The sequence below is a fragment of the Ambystoma mexicanum genome, chromosome 4p (assembly GCF_040938575.1).
Source record: "Ambystoma mexicanum isolate Mex_15411 chromosome 4p, UKY_AmexF1_1, whole genome shotgun sequence".
NCBI classification, from domain to species: Eukaryota; Metazoa; Chordata; class Amphibia; order Caudata; family Ambystomatidae; genus Ambystoma; species Ambystoma mexicanum.
This window is the reverse complement of record NC_090927.1, coordinates 1270745070-1270764455: the sequence shown is the minus strand read 5'-3', so window position 1 is coordinate 1270764455 and position 19386 is coordinate 1270745070. Positions and strand designations below refer to the sequence as shown.

At 50.7% G+C, this 19386-nt stretch overlaps 21 pseudogenes; all 21 read right to left on the bottom strand.

Moving 5' to 3' along the window:
- Nucleotides 1-189: 189 nt before the first annotated feature.
- Nucleotides 190-308, bottom strand: LOC138459795 (5S ribosomal RNA; annotated as a pseudogene).
- A 106-nt stretch (nucleotides 309-414) lies between these two features.
- On the bottom strand, nucleotides 415-533 carry LOC138459348 (5S ribosomal RNA; annotated as a pseudogene).
- Nucleotides 534-866: 333 nt separating this feature from the next.
- LOC138455989 (5S ribosomal RNA) lies at nucleotides 867-985 on the bottom strand (annotated as a pseudogene).
- Nucleotides 986-1529: 544 nt separating this feature from the next.
- LOC138459460 (5S ribosomal RNA) lies at nucleotides 1530-1648 on the bottom strand (annotated as a pseudogene).
- A 971-nt stretch (nucleotides 1649-2619) lies between these two features.
- On the bottom strand, nucleotides 2620-2738 carry LOC138459285 (5S ribosomal RNA; annotated as a pseudogene).
- A 107-nt stretch (nucleotides 2739-2845) lies between these two features.
- Nucleotides 2846-2964, bottom strand: LOC138458201 (5S ribosomal RNA; annotated as a pseudogene).
- A 332-nt stretch (nucleotides 2965-3296) lies between these two features.
- Nucleotides 3297-3415, bottom strand: LOC138458774 (5S ribosomal RNA; annotated as a pseudogene).
- Nucleotides 3416-6086: 2671 nt separating this feature from the next.
- LOC138459458 (5S ribosomal RNA) lies at nucleotides 6087-6205 on the bottom strand (annotated as a pseudogene).
- Nucleotides 6206-6313: 108 nt separating this feature from the next.
- Nucleotides 6314-6432, bottom strand: LOC138456164 (5S ribosomal RNA; annotated as a pseudogene).
- Nucleotides 6433-6537: 105 nt separating this feature from the next.
- Nucleotides 6538-6656, bottom strand: LOC138459455 (5S ribosomal RNA; annotated as a pseudogene).
- A 6667-nt stretch (nucleotides 6657-13323) lies between these two features.
- LOC138459196 (5S ribosomal RNA) lies at nucleotides 13324-13442 on the bottom strand (annotated as a pseudogene).
- A 1575-nt stretch (nucleotides 13443-15017) lies between these two features.
- Nucleotides 15018-15136, bottom strand: LOC138456388 (5S ribosomal RNA; annotated as a pseudogene).
- A 107-nt stretch (nucleotides 15137-15243) lies between these two features.
- On the bottom strand, nucleotides 15244-15362 carry LOC138459609 (5S ribosomal RNA; annotated as a pseudogene).
- A 549-nt stretch (nucleotides 15363-15911) lies between these two features.
- On the bottom strand, nucleotides 15912-16030 carry LOC138456169 (5S ribosomal RNA; annotated as a pseudogene).
- A 759-nt stretch (nucleotides 16031-16789) lies between these two features.
- LOC138459571 (5S ribosomal RNA) lies at nucleotides 16790-16908 on the bottom strand (annotated as a pseudogene).
- Nucleotides 16909-17014: 106 nt separating this feature from the next.
- LOC138458754 (5S ribosomal RNA) lies at nucleotides 17015-17133 on the bottom strand (annotated as a pseudogene).
- A 106-nt stretch (nucleotides 17134-17239) lies between these two features.
- LOC138456365 (5S ribosomal RNA) lies at nucleotides 17240-17358 on the bottom strand (annotated as a pseudogene).
- A 313-nt stretch (nucleotides 17359-17671) lies between these two features.
- On the bottom strand, nucleotides 17672-17790 carry LOC138459806 (5S ribosomal RNA; annotated as a pseudogene).
- A 106-nt stretch (nucleotides 17791-17896) lies between these two features.
- Nucleotides 17897-18015, bottom strand: LOC138458067 (5S ribosomal RNA; annotated as a pseudogene).
- Nucleotides 18016-18122: 107 nt separating this feature from the next.
- LOC138458236 (5S ribosomal RNA) lies at nucleotides 18123-18241 on the bottom strand (annotated as a pseudogene).
- A 974-nt stretch (nucleotides 18242-19215) lies between these two features.
- On the bottom strand, nucleotides 19216-19334 carry LOC138459392 (5S ribosomal RNA; annotated as a pseudogene).
- Nucleotides 19335-19386: the final 52 nt, after the last annotated feature.

The window sequence follows — 19386 nt, the reverse complement described above, 5'->3', positions numbered from 1 at the left end:
GCCCGTACTAAGTAGGCCCAACATTGCATCGCTTCCGAGTTCAGATGAGATTGGGCACATTCAGTGTGTTGTGGCCGTAGGCTCTGGTCCTAGTGAGTTTTGTACTGTTAAGCATCTAGTTGGCTAGACCATGCAGTTTTGAAAGACAATTGAGAAATGTCTCACTTCCTGAACATGGAGCACAAAAAAAGCCTATAGCACCTGGAATTCCCAGGCGGTCTCCCATCCAGGTACTAACTAGCCCCAAAACTGCTTAGCTTCCAAGGTTAGACGAGCTCGGGTACATTCAGTGTGGTGTGTCTGTAGGCTTTGGCCAAATTGAGTTTTGTCCCGTTAAACATCTAGTCGGCTAGACCATGCAGTTTTGAAAGAAAAGTGAGAAATGGCTCACTTCCTGAACATGGAGCACATAAAAGCCTAGAGCACCTGGAATTTGCAGGCGGTCTCCCATCCAGGTACTAACTAGGCCCAACACTGCCTAGCTTCCAAGATCAGACGAGATCGGGAGCATTCCGTGTGGTGTGGCCGTAGAATTTGGGCCTTGTGAGTTTTGTACCTTTAAGCATCTAGTTGGCTAGACCATGCAGTTTTGAAAGACAATTGAGAAATGGCTCACTTCCTGGACATGGAGCACAAAAAAAGCCTATAACGTATTGTATTCCCAGGCGGGCTCCCATCCAGGTACTAACTAGGACCAACACTGCTTAGCATCTGAGATCAGATGAGATTGGGCGCATTCAGTGTGGTTCGGCTGTAGGCTCTGGTCCTAGTGAATTTTGTCCTGTTAAGCATCTAGTCGGCTAGATCATGCAGTTTTGAAAGACAATTGAGAAAATGGCTCACTTCCTGCATATGGAGCGCAAAAAAGCCTACAGCACCTGCTATTCCCAGGCAGTCTCCCATCCAGGTACTAACTAGGCCCAACACTGCTTAGCATCTGAGATCAGATGAGATTGGGCGCATTCAGTGTGGTGTGGCCGTAGGCTCTGGTCAATAGTGAGTTTTGTCCTGGTAAGCATCTAGTCGGCTAGACCATCCAGTTTTGAAAGACAATTGAGAAATGGCTCACTTCCTGAACATGGAGCACAAAAAAGCCTACAGCACCTGGTATTCCCAGGCGGTCTCTCTTCCAGTTACTAAATAGACCAACACTGGATCGTTACGAGTTCATGCACATTCAGTGTGTTGTGGCCGTAGGCTCTGGTCCTAGTGAGTTTTGCACTGTTAAGCATCCTTTCGGCTAGACCATGCAGGTTTGAAAGACAATTGAGATCGGCTCACTTCCTGAACATGAAGCACAAAAATGCCTACAGCACCTGGTATTCCCAGGAGGGCTCCCATCCAGGTACTAAGTAAACCCGACACTGCTTAGCTTTTAAGCTCAAACAAGACTGGGAACATTGAGTGTGATGTGGCCGTAGACTTTGGACCTTGTGAGTTTTGCCCTGTTAAGCATCTAGTCGGCTAGACCATGCATTTTTTAAAAACAATTGAGAAATGGCTCACTTCCCGAACCTGGAGCACAAAAATGCCTAGAGCACCTGGTATTCCCAGGTGGTCTCCCATTCAGGTACTAACTAGGCCCGACACTGCTTAGTTTCCAAGATCAGAAAAGAGTGGGTGCATTCAGTGTGGTGTGGCCGTGGGTTCTGGGTTTTATGAGTTTTGTACCTTTAAGCATCTAGTCGGCTAGACCATCCAGTTTTGAAAGACAATTGAGAAATGGCTCACTTCCTGAACATGGAGCACAAAAAAGCCTACAGCACCTGGTATTCCCAGGCGGTCTCTCTTCCAGTTACTAAATAGACCAACACTGGATCGTTACGAGTTCATGCACATTCAGTGTGTTGTGGCCGTAGGCTCTGGTCCTAGTGAGTTTTGCACTGTTAAGCATCCTTTCGGCTAGACCATGCAGGTTTGAAAGACAATTGAGATCGGCTCACTTCCTGAACATGAAGCACAAAAATGCCTACAGCACCTGGTATTCCGAGGCGGTCTCCCTTCCAGGTACTAACTAGGCCTAACATTGCATCGCTTCCGAGTTCAGGCACATTCAGTGTGTTGTGGCCGTAGGCTCTGGTCCTAATGAGTTTTGCACTGTTAAGCATCTAGTCGGCTAGACCATGCAGTTTTGAAAGATAATTGAGAAATGGCTCACTTCCTGAACATGGAGCACAAAAAAGCATATAGCCCCTGGGATTCCCAGGCCGTCGCCCATCCAGGTACTAACTAGTAGTGACACTGCTTAGCTTCTGATATCGGGCACATTCAGTGTGGTGCGGCTGTAGGCTCTGCGTCTTGTGAGTTTTGTACCTTTAAGCATCTAGTCGGCTAGACCATGCAGTTTTGAAAGACAATTGAGAAATGGCTCACTTCCTGAACATGGAGCACAAAAAGCCTACAGCATCTGGTATTCCCAGGGGCTCTCCCATCCAGGTACTAACGAGGCCCAACACTGCTTAGCTTGCGAGATCAGAGAACATTGACGCATTCAGTGTGGTGTCGTCGTAGGCTCTGGTCATAGTGAGTTTTTCCTGTTAAGCATCTAGTCGGCTAGACCATGCAGTTTTGAAAGACAATTGAGAAATGTCTCACTTCCTGAAGATAGAGCACAAAAAAAGCCTATAGCACCTGGAATTCCCAGGCGGTCTCCCATTCAGGTACTAACTAGGCCCAAAACTGCTTAGCTTCCAAGGTCAGACGAGCTCAGGGACATTCAGTGTGGTGTGTCTGTAGGCTTTGGCCATACTGAGTTTTGTCCTGTTAAACATCTAGTCGGCTAGACCATGCAGTTTTGAAAGACAATTGAGAAATTGCTCACTTCCTGGACATGGAGCACAAAAAAAGCCTACAGCACATTGTATTCCCAGGCGGGCTCCCATCCAGGTACTAGCTAGGCCCAACACTGCTTAGTGTCTGAGATCAGATGAGATTGGGCGCATTCAGTGTGGTGTGGCCGTAGGCTCTGGTCCTAGTGAATTTTGTCCTGTTGAGCATCTAGTCGGCTAGATCATGCAGTTTTGAAAGACATTTGAGAAATGGCTCACTTCTTGGACATGGAGCACAAAAAAAGGCTGCGGTACCTGGTACTCCCAGGGGGTCTCTCATCCAGGTACTGACTAGACCCAACACTGCTTAGCTTCCGAGGTCAGACAAGATTGGGCGCATTCAGTGTTGTGCGGCCATAGGCTGTGGTCTTAGTAAGTTTTGTATTGTTAAGCATCTAGTCGGCTAGACCATGAAGTTTAGAAAGACAATTGAGAAATGGCTCACTTCCTGAACATGGAGCACAAAAAAGCCTACAACACCTGGTATCCACAGGTGGTCTCCCATACAGGTACTAACTAGGCCCACCACTGCCTAGCTTCCAAGATCAGATGAGATCGGGAGCATTCAGTGTGGTGTGGCCACAGGATTTGGGCCTTGTGAGTTTTGAACCTTTAAGCATCTAGTTGGCTAGACCATGCAGTTTTGAAAGACATTTGAGAAATGGCTCATTTCGTGAACATGGAGCACAAAAAAAGCCTACAGCACTTGGTATTCCCAGGTGGTCTCCCATCCAGGTACTCACTAGACCTGACACTGCTTACATTTCAAGGCCAGGCGCATTCAGTGTGGTGTGGCCGCAGGCTTTAGTCCGGGTGAGTTTTTCCTGTTAAGCATCTAGTCGGCTTGACCATGCAGTTTTGAAAGGCAATTGGGATATAGCTCACTTCCTGAACATGGAGCACAAAAAAGCCTACAGCACCTGGTATTCCCAGGTAGTCTCCCATCCAGGCCCAACACTGCTTAGCTTCCGAGATCAGACAAGATTGGGCGCATTCAGTGTGGTGTGGCCGTAGGGTCTGGTCATAGTGAGTTTTGTCCTGTTAAGCATCTAGTCAGCTAGACCCTCCAGTTTTGAAAGACAATTGAGAAATGGCTCACTTCCTGAACATGGAGCACAAAAAAGCCCACAGCACCTGGTATTCCCAGGTGGTGTCCCTTCCAGGTACTAACTAGGCCCAACACTGCATCGCTTCCGAGTTCAGGCACATTCAGTGTGTTGTGGCCATAGGCTCTGGTCCTAGTGAGTTTTGCACTGTTAAGCATCTAGTCGGCTAGACCATGCAGTTTTGAAAGACAATTGAGAAATGGCTCACTTCCTGAACAAGGAGTAGAAAAAAGCCTACAGCAACCAGGATTCCCAGGCAGTCTCTCATCCCGGTACTAACTAGGCCTGACAATGCTTAGGTTCTGAGATCAGCCAAGAGCGGGCGCATTCAGTGTGGTGTTGCCGTAGGCTTGAGAAATGCTAAGAGTATTACTCTTATGCAGTTGCATTTAGTAAGCTAAGCCATAAAGCCACTTGCATCATCAAACCACGCTCATCACTCAATCAGCGCTCGATCAGGCGCGAAATATAAGACTTGTGGGCCCATTCAGGACTCCTATGTCTAGTAAATACATTTACTCCATCCATCCTGTTTCTGTTGCAGGGAGTTGGAGAAAACAACCAACACAATGATAATGATAATGATAAGGCATTTGTAACGCGCCTATACACAAGTGTTTCAAGGCGCGAATAATAACAATAATGGCTTTCTTTCAAGCCTCTTTATGGACTCAATATTCTCTGTACTGCATTACATGTAAAGGTAGATTTATTATCCATGAACACACTACCCGTATGTTAATTCTATGTAAATAGGTTTCTCCAGCCCTCATGTTGTTGTCCAACATTTCCGCTATAAAAAGGGATACATTTTTTTTGGAAACATAAGCAAATTTACTGGATGTCTTCCCACTTTCTTTCCTCAACTCTGAAAAAACGGAAGTCTTATTCTTCCCCTCCAACACACTTCCTCCTCCTTCTCCCCTCCTTTTATTTTCTTTCCTCCTACTAACTTTCCTATCTCTGCCTCTGCTCGCAACCTTGGCCTCCACCTCGACTCTACCCTCTCCCTTTCCCATCATATTTCTCTTACCTCTCGTGCCTGCCGCTTTCACCTATTCAATGTTCTCAAAATGCGCTCCACCCTCACCTTCCATGCTACTAAACTCCTAATATCTTCCCTCATTTTCTCTCGACTTTTCTATTGTTCTTCTCTCCTCTTTGGACTCCATGCCTCTCACCTTGCTCCCCTCAAATCTCTTTTACCACTTTGCCATCCGTACCCTCGGTCTTCTTGCACCTCTTGATTCCATTTCTTCCTCCCATGCTCTTCTTGGCTGGCTTCCCTTTCACTCCCAACTTAAATTTAACTTCCTCCTAAATCTCTTCATGGGCTAGCTCCCCCTTACCTTTCCTCTCTCCTTTCTTTCTACTCTCCTTCTCGCTCCCTCAGATCCGCTGATCGCTTCCTACTCACAGTACCTTCTTCCCCTTGTGCTTCCTCTCGTTTCCTTTCCTTTCAGCTTCTAGCCCCCCATCACTGGAAGTCTTTACCTCTCTCCATCCATTCCATTTCCTCTTACCCCTCTTTCCGTGCCTCCTTGAATTCTTTCCTTCTTCACACACCGCCCTACCTCCCCTCCTCCTATTATCTCTCTCCTTTATCTCTACCCTCCTTCCTACTTCCCCTCTTCTTCCCTTTCTTTCTCATCCCTCCTTCCCTCCCCCTGTTATCTCTGTATTCTTCCCCCGCTCTGATCTCCCTTTCTACTTCCCTTTCTTCCTCCTTCAGAACTGGTCAGTTGAGCTACATACTGTTTTTGCTGGTTTGTTTCATGTCTTTGTAACTTTATGCTTCTTGTTTACTATGTATTCTTGTTGTTGTATTGTTAAGCGCTTTGGCGTAATGCTCTATATAAACCTAATAAATACAAATAAATACAAATTTAAAAAGCAATTGACAAGTGGCACAATTACTAATCATGGAGCACAAAAAAGTCCACAGCACCTGGTATTCCCAGGCAGTCTCCCATCCAGGTACTAACTAGGCCCAACACTGCTTAGTGTTCTAAAATCAGGCACATTCAGTGTGGTGTGGCCATAGAATCCGGTCTTAATGAGCTTTGTACTGTTAAGCATCTAGTCGGCTAGGCCATGCAGTTTTGAAAGACAATTGAAAAATGGCACACTTCCTGAACATGGAGCACAAAAAAACCTATATCACCTGGGATTTCCAGGCGGTCTCCCATCCAGGTTCTAACTAGGCCCAACACTGCTTAGCTTCCGAGATCAGATGAGATGGGGCGCATTCAGTGTGCTGTGGCCGTAGGTTTTGGTCCTAGTGTGTTTTGTTCTGTTAAGCATCTAGTCGGCTAGACCATGCAGTTTTGAAAGACAATTGAGAAATGGCTCACTTCCTGGACATGGAGCACAAAAAAAAGCCTACAGCACACTGTATTCCCAGGCGGGCTCCCATCCAGGTACTAACTAGGCCCAACACTGCTTGGCGGCTGAGATCAGATGAGATCGGGTGTATTCAGTGTGGTTTGGCCGTAGGCTCTGGTCCTAGTGAATTTTGTCCTGTTAAGCATCTAGTCGGCTAAATCATGCAGTTTTGAAAGACAATTGCGAAATGGCTCCCTTCCTGACAGTGAGAGCAAAAAGGCCTACAGCACCTGGTATTCCCAGGCAGTCTTCCATCCAGGTACTAACTAGGCCCAACAATGCTTAGCGTCTGAGATCAGACTAGATTGGGCGCATTCAGTCTGGTGTGGCCGTAGGCTCTGGTCATAGTGAGTTTTGTCCTGTTAAGCATCTAGTCGGCTAGATCATGCAGTTTTGAAAGAGAATTGGGAAATGGCTCACTTCCTGAACATGGAGCACGAAAAAGCCTACAGCACCTGGTATTCCCAGGTGGTCTCCCATCCAGGTACTAACTAGACCTGACACTGCTGAGCTTCCGAGGCCAGGCGCATTCAGTGTGTTGTGGCCGTAGGCTCTGGTCCTATTGAGTTTTGCACTGTTAAGCATCTTGTCGGCTAGACCATGCAGTTTTGAAAGACAATTGAGAAATGGCTCTCTTTCTAAACATGAAGCACAAAAATGCCTACCACACCTGGTATTCCAAGGAGGTCTCCCCTCCAGGTACTAACTAAGCCCGACACTGCCTCACTTCTAAGATCAAACGAGACCGGGCACATTCAGTGTGTTGTGTCCGTAGACTTTGGTTCTTGTGAGTTTTGTCCTGTTAAGCATCTAGTCGGCTAGACCATGCAGTTTTGAAAGACAATTGAGAAATGGCTTACTTCTCCAGCACGGGGTCTGGCATGGATTCACATGCTCATGAATATTCCCCGTCGTCAGGCTGGGAATCCTTGGTAAAGAAAAATCAGTATCAGTTTTGTTTCTGATCTGTCTTTCGTAGTAGTAACCAATCACTGATCTTTGCGTCATACTGACCACAGCCAATGACTGCCCTCTCCCTAAGCCCCGCCTCTGGCAGCGATCTTCAGATTTTTACCGCACGTTCAAGTGTTGGGATCCTCGTGCTATTGCTCTCGAGCGTTAGTGCTTTTTTCGCGCTTTTTCTTAGGAAAATGTTCTCTTTTTCGGTCAAAAGAGCCTCAAGCTCCACCGTTTCTTTATCCGATCAACGGGGACCCGTGTCGGATTCCTCTACGCCCCTCAAGGGTGAAGATTTCGTCGAGCCACGCTTTTGGAGGACTCCAGAAGTTTCTCAGGCCCTTCTCGAGCATGGCCCAGGAGAAGGGAAGCTCGACGCCCGGAAAGCTGTTCAGGGTCTGCCCTGGATGCCAACTTCAGAATGTCTTTAAGGAGGACGAACACTCCCTTTGCCTTTACTGCCTGCATGAAGACAAGACGCACGTGGAGAAGGACTGTGCGTTTTGCGGCAATATGTCAGAGCGGACCATGAAGGACCGCCATCAGCGTCTCGCCAACTGGCTGGAAGGAAAGAGCCCGTCAGGCGAGAAGAAGAAGAAGTCCGAGCGGTCTTCTAAGACCTTTGAGGGAGCCCCGGCGACAGGGGTCCAACAGAAGGCTAAGCACCGCGAGTCCGCTGGCACCGGGAGCGCCGGACGGTCGAGCTCTTGGGGCGCCAGGCAGGGCGCATCCTCCCCGGCGCCATCAACCACGAGCCAACGCTCTGGCTCGGGTAAGAGGAAGGCCGAGCACCCGGCGAAGCTCCTGGAGAGACCCCGGTCGTGCTCGAAGGCCCCATCGGAGGGGGAGCGAGGTGGTGACCCTCCCCCCAAGGAGAAGGCGGTGAGCGCACCTAAGGTGGTGAAAGCCTTGATCCATCCGGCCAAGGCCTCTATCGAGACAGTCGGGCGGCCCTGGCTCAGCCTGTGGAGGCTACACCAGTGGTGGCGACCTCGGGGCCCAGAATCTCCCTGCCACCGCGGAGGGAGTCCTCTTTCATGCCCATCGACAGGACCCCCGTGAAACCTCCGACGGAGAAGAAAAAGGGGGGGCAGGAGGTCATCGTGGATTCGGCCTCAACCTCTGAGGAGGAGCTGATCGAAGTCTTAGGCCATGGCGCTGGCGTGGAAGAAGACCATCCCGTCGGGAGGGACCCCGACGTGGGAGACGACGAGAACATCGAGGGTGCCGACGGGGCTCCTGATCGCCCGTCGGAACCCCCTGAACCAGTGCCGCAAGACAACTCGGCGGCCATTTTGTTGGCTATACAGTCCTTATGCTCGGAGATAAGGACGAGACTGCCGTTACCACCAACGGAGGAACCGCTCCCGACGGGGGACCCGGAGCCAGGCCCTTCTGGGAGCCCTCCTCTTAGAGAAGAAGGATTCATCCTCCACCTCCTTTTCAACCTTCGCGCCCTGCTCAGCCCTCCTCCCTGTCCACGACACGTGGGGATGATACGGGGACTGACACGGCCGTGACGGGTACTGACGACGAGGTTTACGACGAGGATCTCCCGTCGTCACCTCCCACCCAGGCTTCCCCGCCCGACGAGATTGGATCGTTTCACGCCATGATCGCCAGGGCATCCAAGCTTTTCCAGCTCTGCCCGGAAGTGAAGAAGAAGGAAGGTTTCCTTTATCAACGGCGCGAGACCAAGAGGAAGACGGTCCTCGCTGTACCTCTACTGGACGATATCTGAGATGAGGGTCTCGCCCTCCTCAAGAACCCATCCACAACGCCGGCTAGAAGGGATCGGTACGAGAAGAAGTACCGGGTCCCGGACGCGGCCCCCTTGTGCCTTCGGGCACAGCCGACCCCGGACTCGGTCGTCTCCGCAGCGGCCAGGAAGAAAGCGGGGGAGGGGCGCGGCCTCTACGTCAACCTCCCCGCCGGATGGCGAGGGAAAGAAATTGGACACGATGGGACGCAGAGTCATCTCATCGGCAGCGACGACGATCAAGGCTGCCAACGCCTCGGCTATCGTAGCCCGCTACGACAGGGAGTTGTGGTACAAACTCGCCCCCCTGCTGGACTTCCTACCAGACGACAAGAGGGCTGAGGCCCTAGAGATCTTGCAGGAAGGAGAAGTGGCGTCGGACCACGCCATTACGATAGCGACGGACATCACGGACACTGGATTTCGCCAGTTGGGCAACGGCGTGTGCCTTAGGCGGCGTGGATGGCTCAAGGCTACTGACTTCCGTCAGGACGTGCAGACCAGAGTCTTGGACATGCCGTTCGACGGAAGCAACCTGTTTGGGAAAACAGTGGACAATTCCCTACAAGCCATCAAGGCGGACACGGAGACGGCCCGGGCTCATGGTGTTCTCCAGCAACGACGGCCGCCCTTTCGGAGCGGCGGAGGCAAACAGGGTGCCTCCAAAGGTTCCAGCGGCGGATTTTCCACCTATCGTCAAGCGACCCGTTCGTCGTCACAGGAAGCCTACAGGGGACGAGGCAAGTCGGGCGGACCCCGCCGTCGTCGCCAAGGAGGACAAGGCGGCAAAGCCTCATCGAAGCAGGGCTGAACCGGCCGTGGGGTCGGGCCCCCACCGAAGCACCCCGGTGGGAGGCCGGCTGGCGAGCTTCGTCAGCGTGTGGGAGTCCATCTCCACCGACCGTTGGGTGCTGGACGCCCTGGCTCAGGGTCACACGCTCGAGTTTCTAAAGAGGTGCCCGCGCGTTCCCCCTGTGGCCAGGAAGGAACATCACATCCCTCAACTTCTCTTGGAGGTAAGGTCCATGCTCAGGAAGGGCGCCATCGAGCTCGTCCCAAAGAGGCTTCGGGGCTCCGGAGTTTACTCAAGATACTTCCTCGTGAAGAAGAAGACGGGAGGATGGCGTCCCATCCTGGACCTGCGACGACTGAACAAATTCATCAAGACACAGAAGTTCAGGATGGTCACCCTCCAACACGTCCTGGGCCAACTGGAGGAGGGCGATTTCCTGTCGTAGTTGGATTTGGAGGATGCCTACTTCCATATCCCCATCCTAAAGGGACACCGAAAGTTTCTCAGATTCGTGGTCCAAGGGCGTCACTACCAGTTCAGAGCCCTTCCCTTTGGATTGAGGTCGGCACCCAGGGTTTTCACCAAGTGCCTCGCACCGGTGGTGGCGCGGCTGCGCCTAGAGGGGATCCACGTCTACCCCTACATGGACGACTGGCTCATCCGAGCGAAGACGAAGGAGCTCGCCGTGGAGCACACAGCAAGGACCGTCCAACTACCCACGGACCTGGGATTCTCCATAAACTACGCCAAGTCCCACCTGGTGCCCGCGCAAGACGCACTGTTTCTGGGAGCAAAGCTCGACACAGTGTCGCTTCTGGCCTCTCCGTCGGAGGAAAGGACGAGGGCCATCTTGGGCAAGGTGCAGCGGATGCTGGTTGCGGACGCGGCCAGGGTGAGGTCCATCAAGTCCCTCCTCGGAATGATGTCTTCTTGCATTTATCTCATCCGCCTGTGCAGGCTCCGGATGCTCCCGTTGCAGGAGTTCCTGGACGCGCGCTGGATCCAGACGACGGGCAGCTTCGAGGAGAGGGTCACACTCGACGAGAGTTTCCGACGAGCGATCCGGTGGTGGGGCACCCGCGTGCATCTGACGGCGGGCATGGACTTCAAGACCCCCAGCCACCAGAAGACAGTGACCACAGATGCCTCCCTGGAAGGGTGGGGAGCGCACACCGAAAATCTGCACGCGAGAGGCCTTTGGCTTCCGACGGAGAAGTCCCTCCATATCAACGTCCTGGAACTCCGTGCAGTGTTTTGGGCCCTCGGGTCCTTTCTTCCGTCCCTCAAGGGCAAGGTGGTGAGGATCTTCACCTACAACACCACCACCATGTTCTACATCAGGAAGCAGGGCGGTACCAGATCCCCAGCCCTGTCCAAGGAGGCGCAGGATCTGTGGCATTGGGCCGTCGCCCAAGGGATGTTTCTGGTGCCGTTTCATCTGGCAGGAATACAAAACACCATTGCCGACTCGCTCAGCAGAGAGCTGCGCTTGTGCCACGAGTGGGAACTACGACAGGATCTAGTGGACCGCCTCTTCCGACGGTGGGGCACACCCCAGATCGATCTGTTCGCGACGGCGACGAACTCCAAGTGCCGGAAGTTCGCCAGCAGGTTTCCCCAGCCGAGGAGCATGGGCGATGCTTTCTCGTTCCCCTGGGAGGGCCTGTTTCTATATGCGTTCCCTCCATTGCCTTTGCTGATCCGGCTCATCAACCAGCTCAAGAGGTCACGGTGCAGGATGATCCTCGTCGCACCTGCGTGGCCGAGGCAGATATGGTTCCCGGACCTTCTGGACTTGTCAGCGTCCCCGTCAATCAAGCTGCCAGTGGACGCGGATCTTCTCTCCAGGGAAGGAGGCGCCATCTTCCATCACGACCCGAAGTCGCTGAACTTGCAGGCCTGGCTCCTGCAGTGTTAGAGTTTGGAGGCTACGACATACCGGCCGACTGCAGAGAGGTTCTTGCAAAGGCCAGGGCGTCCTCAACTCTTAAATGCTATGGACACAAATGGAAGAGGTTCTCTGTCTGGTGCCACGCACAGAAGATTAACCCTCTACGGATTACGGCTCCCCAAGTACTGCCGTACCTACTGACGCTGGCCAAGGCTGGACTGGCGCACATGTCCATCAAGAATCATCTTGCTGCGATCTCCCGATACACCAGAACCACGGGACGGACGTCTTTGTGGTCTCATCGCCTGGTGAAAGAATTCATGAAGGGACTGTTCAGATCGTTCCTGCCGGTGAAGGCTCCGGCCCCGGCGTAGGAGCTCAACGTGGTGCTGACCAAGCTCATGGGACCTCCGTTCGAGCTTCTGCACTCGGCTCCGTTGAAGTTCTTGTCGTGGAAAACAGCGTTTCTTGTGGCCATCACCTCCGCATGACGGGTGGGAGAGATCTAGGCCCTTTCCTGCAAGCCCCCGTACTTGACTTTTCACGACATGAGGGTAGTGCTCAGGACGCACCCCTCCTTCATGCCCAAGGTGCCGTCGGACTTCCACCTCAACGAACCCTTGGTGTTGCCTGTTTTCTTCCCGTCGCCTTCGTCGCCGGCTGAAAGGACTTTGCACTCGCTGGATGTGGCTAGAGCGCTGAAGTTCTACGTGGACCGTACGAAGTGTTTTCGGAAGACGTCACAACTTTTTGTGAACTTTGGACCTGTCAAACAGGGGAAGGCTCTCTCGAAGGCTTCCATTTCCAGATGGCTCTCCGGCTGTATCATGTACTGTCATCAGTTGGCAAACCGACCGCTGCCTGCCCGTCCGAGAGCCCATTCCACCAGAGCGATCGCAGCTACCAAGGCATTCCTATCTGGTGTGCCCTTGCTGAACATCTGCAGGGCTGCTACGTGGAGGTCGACGCACACCTTCACGAAATTCTACTGCGTCGATCGGGATTCCAGGGAGGAGTCCAGGGTCGGCCAAGCAGTGCTGCGCAACCTGTTCGCCTAAGGTGAGCCTGGTGAGGAGGTAAGAATTGCTTAATGTTGAGTTTTGGATATAATGCTTAATGTTGAGCCTTTGCCACCTCCCGTGGTTGTGCATGTGTGTACTGCTATGTATTCTTTTATTCATGAGCATGTGAATCCATGCCAGACCCCATGCTGGAGAAGGAACATGTTACTTACCTGTAACTGTTTTCTCCAGCATGGGTCTGGCATGGATTCACATGCGAACCCTCCCGCCTACCCCTCTGCGGCTCTTCACTTGGTCATACTGCCACTTCACGTGCTACCAAATCTGAAGATGGTTGCCAGAGGCGGGGCTTAGGGAGAGGGCAGTCATTGGCTGTGGTCAGTATGACGCAAAGATCAGTGATTGGTTACTACTACGAAAGACAGATCAGAAACGAAACTGATACTGATTTTTCTTTACCGAGGATTCCCAGCCTGACGACGGGGAATATTCATGAGCATGTGAATCCATGCCAGACCCATGCTGGAGAACAACAGTTACAGGTAAGTAACTTGTTCCTTCCTGAACATGGAGCACAAAAAAAGCCTACAGCACCTGGTATTCCCAGGCGGTCTCCCATCCAAGTACTAACTAGGCTCAACATCGTTTACCTTCTAAGATCAGATGAAATCCGGTGCAGTCAGTCTGGTGTGGCCGCAGGCGTTTGTGCTAGTGAGTTTTGACTTGTTAAGCATCTAGTCGGCTAGACCATGCAGTTTTAAAAGACAATTGAGAAATGGCTCACTTCCTGAACATGGAGTAGAAAAAATGGCTACAGCACCTGCTATTCCCAGGCAGTCTCCCATCCAGGTACTTAATAGGCCTGACACTGCTTAGGTTCTGAGATCAGACGAGCTGGCGCAACTAGTGTGGTGTGGCCGCAGGCTTGAAAAATGCTAAGAGTATTACTCTTATGCAGTTGCATTTAGTAAGCTAAGCCATAAAGCCACTTGCATCATAAAACCACGCTCATCACTCGATCAGCCCTCGATCAGGCGCGATATATAAGACTTGTGGGCCCACTCAGGACTCCTATGTCTAGCAGGATAAATTTACTCCATCCATCCTGTTTCTGATGCAGGGAATTGGAGAAAACATCCAACACAATAATGGCTTTCTTTCAAGCCTCTTTGTGGACTCAATATTCTCTGTACTGCATTACATGTGAAGGTAGTTTTATTACCCATGAACACACTACCCGTATGTTAATTCTATGTAAATAGGTAGCTCCAACCCTCATGTTGTTGTCCAACATTTCCGCTATAAAAAGGGATACATTTTTTTTTAAAAAGGCCTGTTAAGCATCTAGTCGGCTAGATCATGCAGTTTTGAAAGAGAATTGAGAAATGGCTCACTTCCTGAACATGAAGCACAAAAAAGCCTACAGCACTTGGTATTCTCAGGTGGTATCCCATCCAGATACTAACTAGACCTGGCACTACTTAGCTTTCAAGGCCAGGCGCATTCAGTCTGGTGTGGCCATAGCTTTTAGTCCTGGTGAGTTTTGTCCTGTTAAGCATCTAGTCGGCTAGACCATGCAGTTTTGAAAGGCAATTGAGAAATGGCTCACTTCCTGAACATGGAGCACAAAAAAGCCTACAGGACCTGGTATTCCCAGGCGGTCTCCCATCCAGGCCCAACACTGCTTAGCTTCCGAGATCAGACAAGATCGGGCTCATTCAGTGTGGTGTGGCCGTAGGCTCTGGTCATAGTGAGTTTTGTCGTGTTAAGCATCTAGTCAGTTAGACCAACCCGTTTTGAAAGACAATAGAGAAATGGCTCACTTCCTGAACATGGAGCACAAAAAAGCCTACAGCACCTGGTATTCCCAGGCGGTCTCCCTTCTAGGTACTAACTAGGCCCAACACTGCGTCGCTTCCGAGTTCAGGCAGATTCAGTGTGTTGTGGCCGATGGCTCTGGTCCTAGTGAGTTTTGCACTGTTAAGCATCTAGTCGGCCAGACCATGCAGTTTTGAAAGACAATTGAGAAATGGCTCAATTCCTGAACATGGAGCACAAAAATGCCTACTGCACCTGGTATTCCCAGGAAGTCTAACACCCAGGTACTAACTAGGCCCAACACTGCTTAGCTTCCGAGATCAGACGCATTCAGTGTGGTGTGGCCGTAGGCTCTGGTCCTAGTGAATTTTGTCCTATTAAGCATCTAGTCGGCTAAATCATGCAGTTTTGAAAGACAATTGCGAAATGACTCCCTTCCTGAACATGCAGCGCAAAAAAGCCTACCGCACCTGGTATTCCCAGGCAGTCTCCCATCCAGGTACTAACTAGGCCCAACACTGCTTAGCGTCTGAGATCAGACGAGATCGGGCACACTCAGTGTGGTGTGGCCGTAGGTTTTAGTCCTAGTGAGTTTTGTCCTGTTAAGCATCTAGTCGGCTAGACCATGCAGTTTTGAAAGACATTTGAGAAATGGCTCACTTCCTGGACAAGGAGCACAAAAAAAGGCTACAGCACATTGAATTCCCAGGTGGGCTCCCATCCAGTTACTAACTAGGCCCAACAACGCTTAACGGCTGAGCTCAGATGAGATCGGGCGCATTCAGTGTGGTGTGGCCGTAGGCTCTGGTCCAAATGAATTTTGTCCTGTTAAGCATCTAGTCGGCTAGACCATGCAGTTTTTTTGAAAGACAATTGAGAAATGGCTCACTTCCTGAACATGGAGCACAGAAAAGCCTACAGCACCTGCTATTCCCAGCCGGTCTCCCATCTAGGCCCAACACTGTTTAGCTTCCGACATCAGACAAGATCGGGTGCATTCAGTGTGGTGTGGCCGTAGGCCCTGCTCTTATTGAGTTTTGCATTGTTAAACATCTAGTCGGCTAGACCATGCAGTTTTGAAAGACATTTGAGAAATGGCTCACTTCCTGGACATGGAGCACAAAAAAAGCCTACAGCACATTGTATTCCCAGGTGGGCTCCAATCCAGGTCCTAACTAGGCCCAACACCGCTTAGCGGCTGAGATCAGATGAGATCGGGCGCATTCAGTTTGGTGTGGCCGTAGGTTCTGGTCCTAGTGAATTTTGTCCTGTTAAGCATCTAGTCGGCTAGACCATGCAGTTTTGAAAGAGAATTGAGAAATGGCTCACTTCCTGAACATGGAGCACAAAAAAGCCTACAGCACATTGTATTCCCAGGTGGGCTCCCATCCAGGTACTAACTAGGCCCAACACCGCTTAGCGGCTGAGATCAGATGAGATCAGGCACATTCAGTGTGGTGTGGCAGTAGGCTCTGGTCTTAGTGAATTTTGTCCTGTTAAGCATCTAATCGGCTAGATCATGCAGTTTTGAAAGAGAATTGAGAAATGGCTCACTTCCTGAACATGGAGCATAAAAAAGCCTACAGCACCTGGTATTCCCAGCCGGTCTCCCATCTAGGCCCAACACTGTTTAGCTTCCGACATCAGACAAGATTGGGCGCATTAAGTGTGGTGTGGCCGTAGGCTCTGCTCTTAGTGAGTTTTGCATTGCTATGCATCTAGTCGGCTAGACCATGCAGTTTTGAAAGACAATTGAGAAATGGCTCACTTCCTGAACATGGATCACAAAAAATCCTAGAGCACCTGGAATTCCCAAGCGGTCTCCCATCCAGGTACCAACTAGGCCCAACATTGCTTAGCTTCCAAGGTCAAAAATGACCGGGCACATTCAGTGTGGCGTGGCCATATGTTTTGGGCTCAGTGAGTTTTGTCCTGGTAAGCATCTAGCCGGCTAGACCATGCAGTTTTGAAAGACAATTGAGAAATGGCTCACTTCCTGAACAAGGAGCACAAAAATGCCTACAGCACCTGGTATTCCCAGGCGGTCTCCCATCCAGGCCCAACACTGCTTAGTTTCCGAGATCAGACAAGATCAGGAGCATTCAGTGTGGTGTGGCCGTAGGCTCTGGTCATAGTGAGTTTTGTCCTGGTAAGCATCTAGCCGGCTAGACCATGCAGTTTTGAAAGACAATTGAGAAATGGCTCACTTCCTGAACAAGGAGCACAAAAAAGCCTACAGCACCTGGTATTCCCAGGCAGTCTCCCATCCGTGTACTAACTAGGCCTAACACTGCTTAGGTTCTGAGATCAGGTGAAATCCAGTGCATTCAGTCTGGTGTGGCCGTAGGCGTTGGTGCTAGTGAGTTTTGTCCTGTTAAGCATCTAGTCAGCTAGACCATGCAGTTTTGAAAGACAATTGAGAAATGGCTCACTTCCTGAACAAGGAGCACAAAAAAGCCTACAGCACCTGTTATTCCCAGGTAGTCTCCCGTCCCGCTTCTAACTAGGCCCAGCACTGCTTAGCTTCCGAGATCAGATGAGATGGGGCGCATTCAGTGTGGTGTGGCCGTAGGTTTTGGTCCTAGTGAGTTTTGTCCTGTTAAGCATCTAGTCGGCTAGACCATGCAATTTTGAAAGACAATTGCGAAATGGCTCCCTTCCTGAACATGGAGCGCAAAAAGGCCTACAGCACCTAGTATTCCCAGGCAGTCTCCCATCCAGGTACTAACTAGGCCCAACACTGCTTAGCGTCTGAGATCAGACTAGATTGGGCGTATTCAGTGTGGTGTGGCCGTGGGCTCTGCTAATAGTGAGTTTTGTCCTGTTACGCTTCTAGTCGGCTAGATCATGCAGTTTTGAAAGAGAATTGGGAAATGGCTCACTTCCTGAACATGGAATACGAAAAAGCCTACAGCACCTGGTATTCCCAGGTGGTCTCCCAAACAGGTACTAACTAGACCTGACACTGCTGAGCTTCCGATGCCAGGCGCATTTAGTGTGGTGTTGCTGTAGGCTTTAATCCTGGTGAGTTTTGTCCTTCTAGTCGGCTAGACCATGCAGTTTTGAAAGGCAATTGAGAAATGGCTCACTTCCTGGACATGGAGCACAAAAAAGCCTACAGCACCTGTTATTCCCAGGTGCTCTCCCATACAGGTTCTAACTAGGCCCAACACTGCTTAGCTTCCGAGATCAGATGAGATGGGGCGCATTCAGTGTGCTGCGGCCGTAGGTTTTGGTCCTCGTGAGTTTTGTCCTGTTAAGCATCTAGTCGGCTAGATCATGCAGTTTTGAAAGACAATTGAGAAATGGCTCACCTCCTGAACATGGAGCACAAAAAAGCCTACATCACCTGGCATTCCCAGGTGGTCTCCCATTCAGTTACCTACTAGGCCCGACACTGCTTAGCTTCCAAGATCAGATGAGATCAGGGGCATTCAGTGTGGTCTGGCCGTAGACTCTAGTCCTAGTGAGTTTTGCATTGTTAAGCATCTAGTCGGCTAGACCATGCAGTTTTGAAAGACAATTTAGAAATGGCTCACTTCCTGAACATGGAGCACAAAAAAAGCCTACAGCACCTGGTATTCCAAGGCGGTCTCCCATCCAGGTACTAACTAGGCTTGACACTGTTTACCTTCTGAGATCAGATGAGATCCGGTGCATTCAGTCTGGTGCGGCCGTAGGCTTTTGTGCTAGTCAGTTTGTCTTGTTAAGCATCTAGTCGGCTAGACCATTCAGTTTTGAAAGTCAATTGAGAAATGGCTCACTTGCTGAACATGGAGCACAAAAAAGCCTACAGCACCTGGTATTCCCAGGCAGTCTCCCATCCAGGTCCAACACTGCTTAGCTTCCGAGATCATACAAGATCGGGCGCATTCAGTGTGGTGTGGCCGTAGGCTCTGGTCATAGTGAGTTTTGTCTTGTTAAGCATCTAGTCAGCTAGACCATCCAGTTTTGAAAGACAATTGAGAAATGGCTCATGTCCTGAACATGGAGCACAAGAAAGCCTACAGCACCTGGTATTCCCAGGCGGTGTCCCTTCCAGGTACTAACTAGGCCCAACACTGCATCGCTTCCGAGTTCAGGCACATTCAGTGTGTTGTGGCCGTAGGCTCTGGTCCTAGTGAGTTTTGCACTGTTAAGCATCTTGTCCGCTAGACCATGCAGTTTTGAAAGACAATTGAGAAATGGCTCTCTTTCTAAACATGAAGCACAAAAATGCCTACCACACCTGGTATTCCAAGGAGGTCTCCCCTCCAGGTACTAACTAAGCCCGACACTGCCTCACATCTAAGATCAAACGAGACCGGGCACATTCAGTGTGATGTGGCCGTAGACTTTGGTGCTTGTGAGTTTTGTCCTGTTAAGCATCTAGTCGGCTAGACCATGCAGTTTTGAAAGACATTTGAGAAATGGCTCACTTCCTGAACATGGAGCACCAAAAAGCCTACAGCACCTGGCATTCCCAGGTGGTCTCCGATTCAGGTACTAACTAGGCCCGACACTGCTTAGCTTCCAAGATCAGAGGCATTCAGTGTGGTCTGGCCGTAGGATCTGGTCCATGTGAGTTATGCATTGTTAAGCATCTAGTCGTCTGGACCATGCAGTTTTGAAAGACAATTGAGAAATGGCTCACTTCCTGAACATGTAGCACAAAAAAGCCTACAGCACCTGGTATTCCCAGGTGGTCTCCCATCCAGGTACAAACTAGGCTCGACACTGTTTACCTTCTGAGATCAGACGAGATTGGGCGCATTCAGTCTGGTGCAGCCGTAGGCTTTTGTGCTAGTGAGTTTTGTCCTGTTAAGCATCTAGTCGGCTAGACCATGC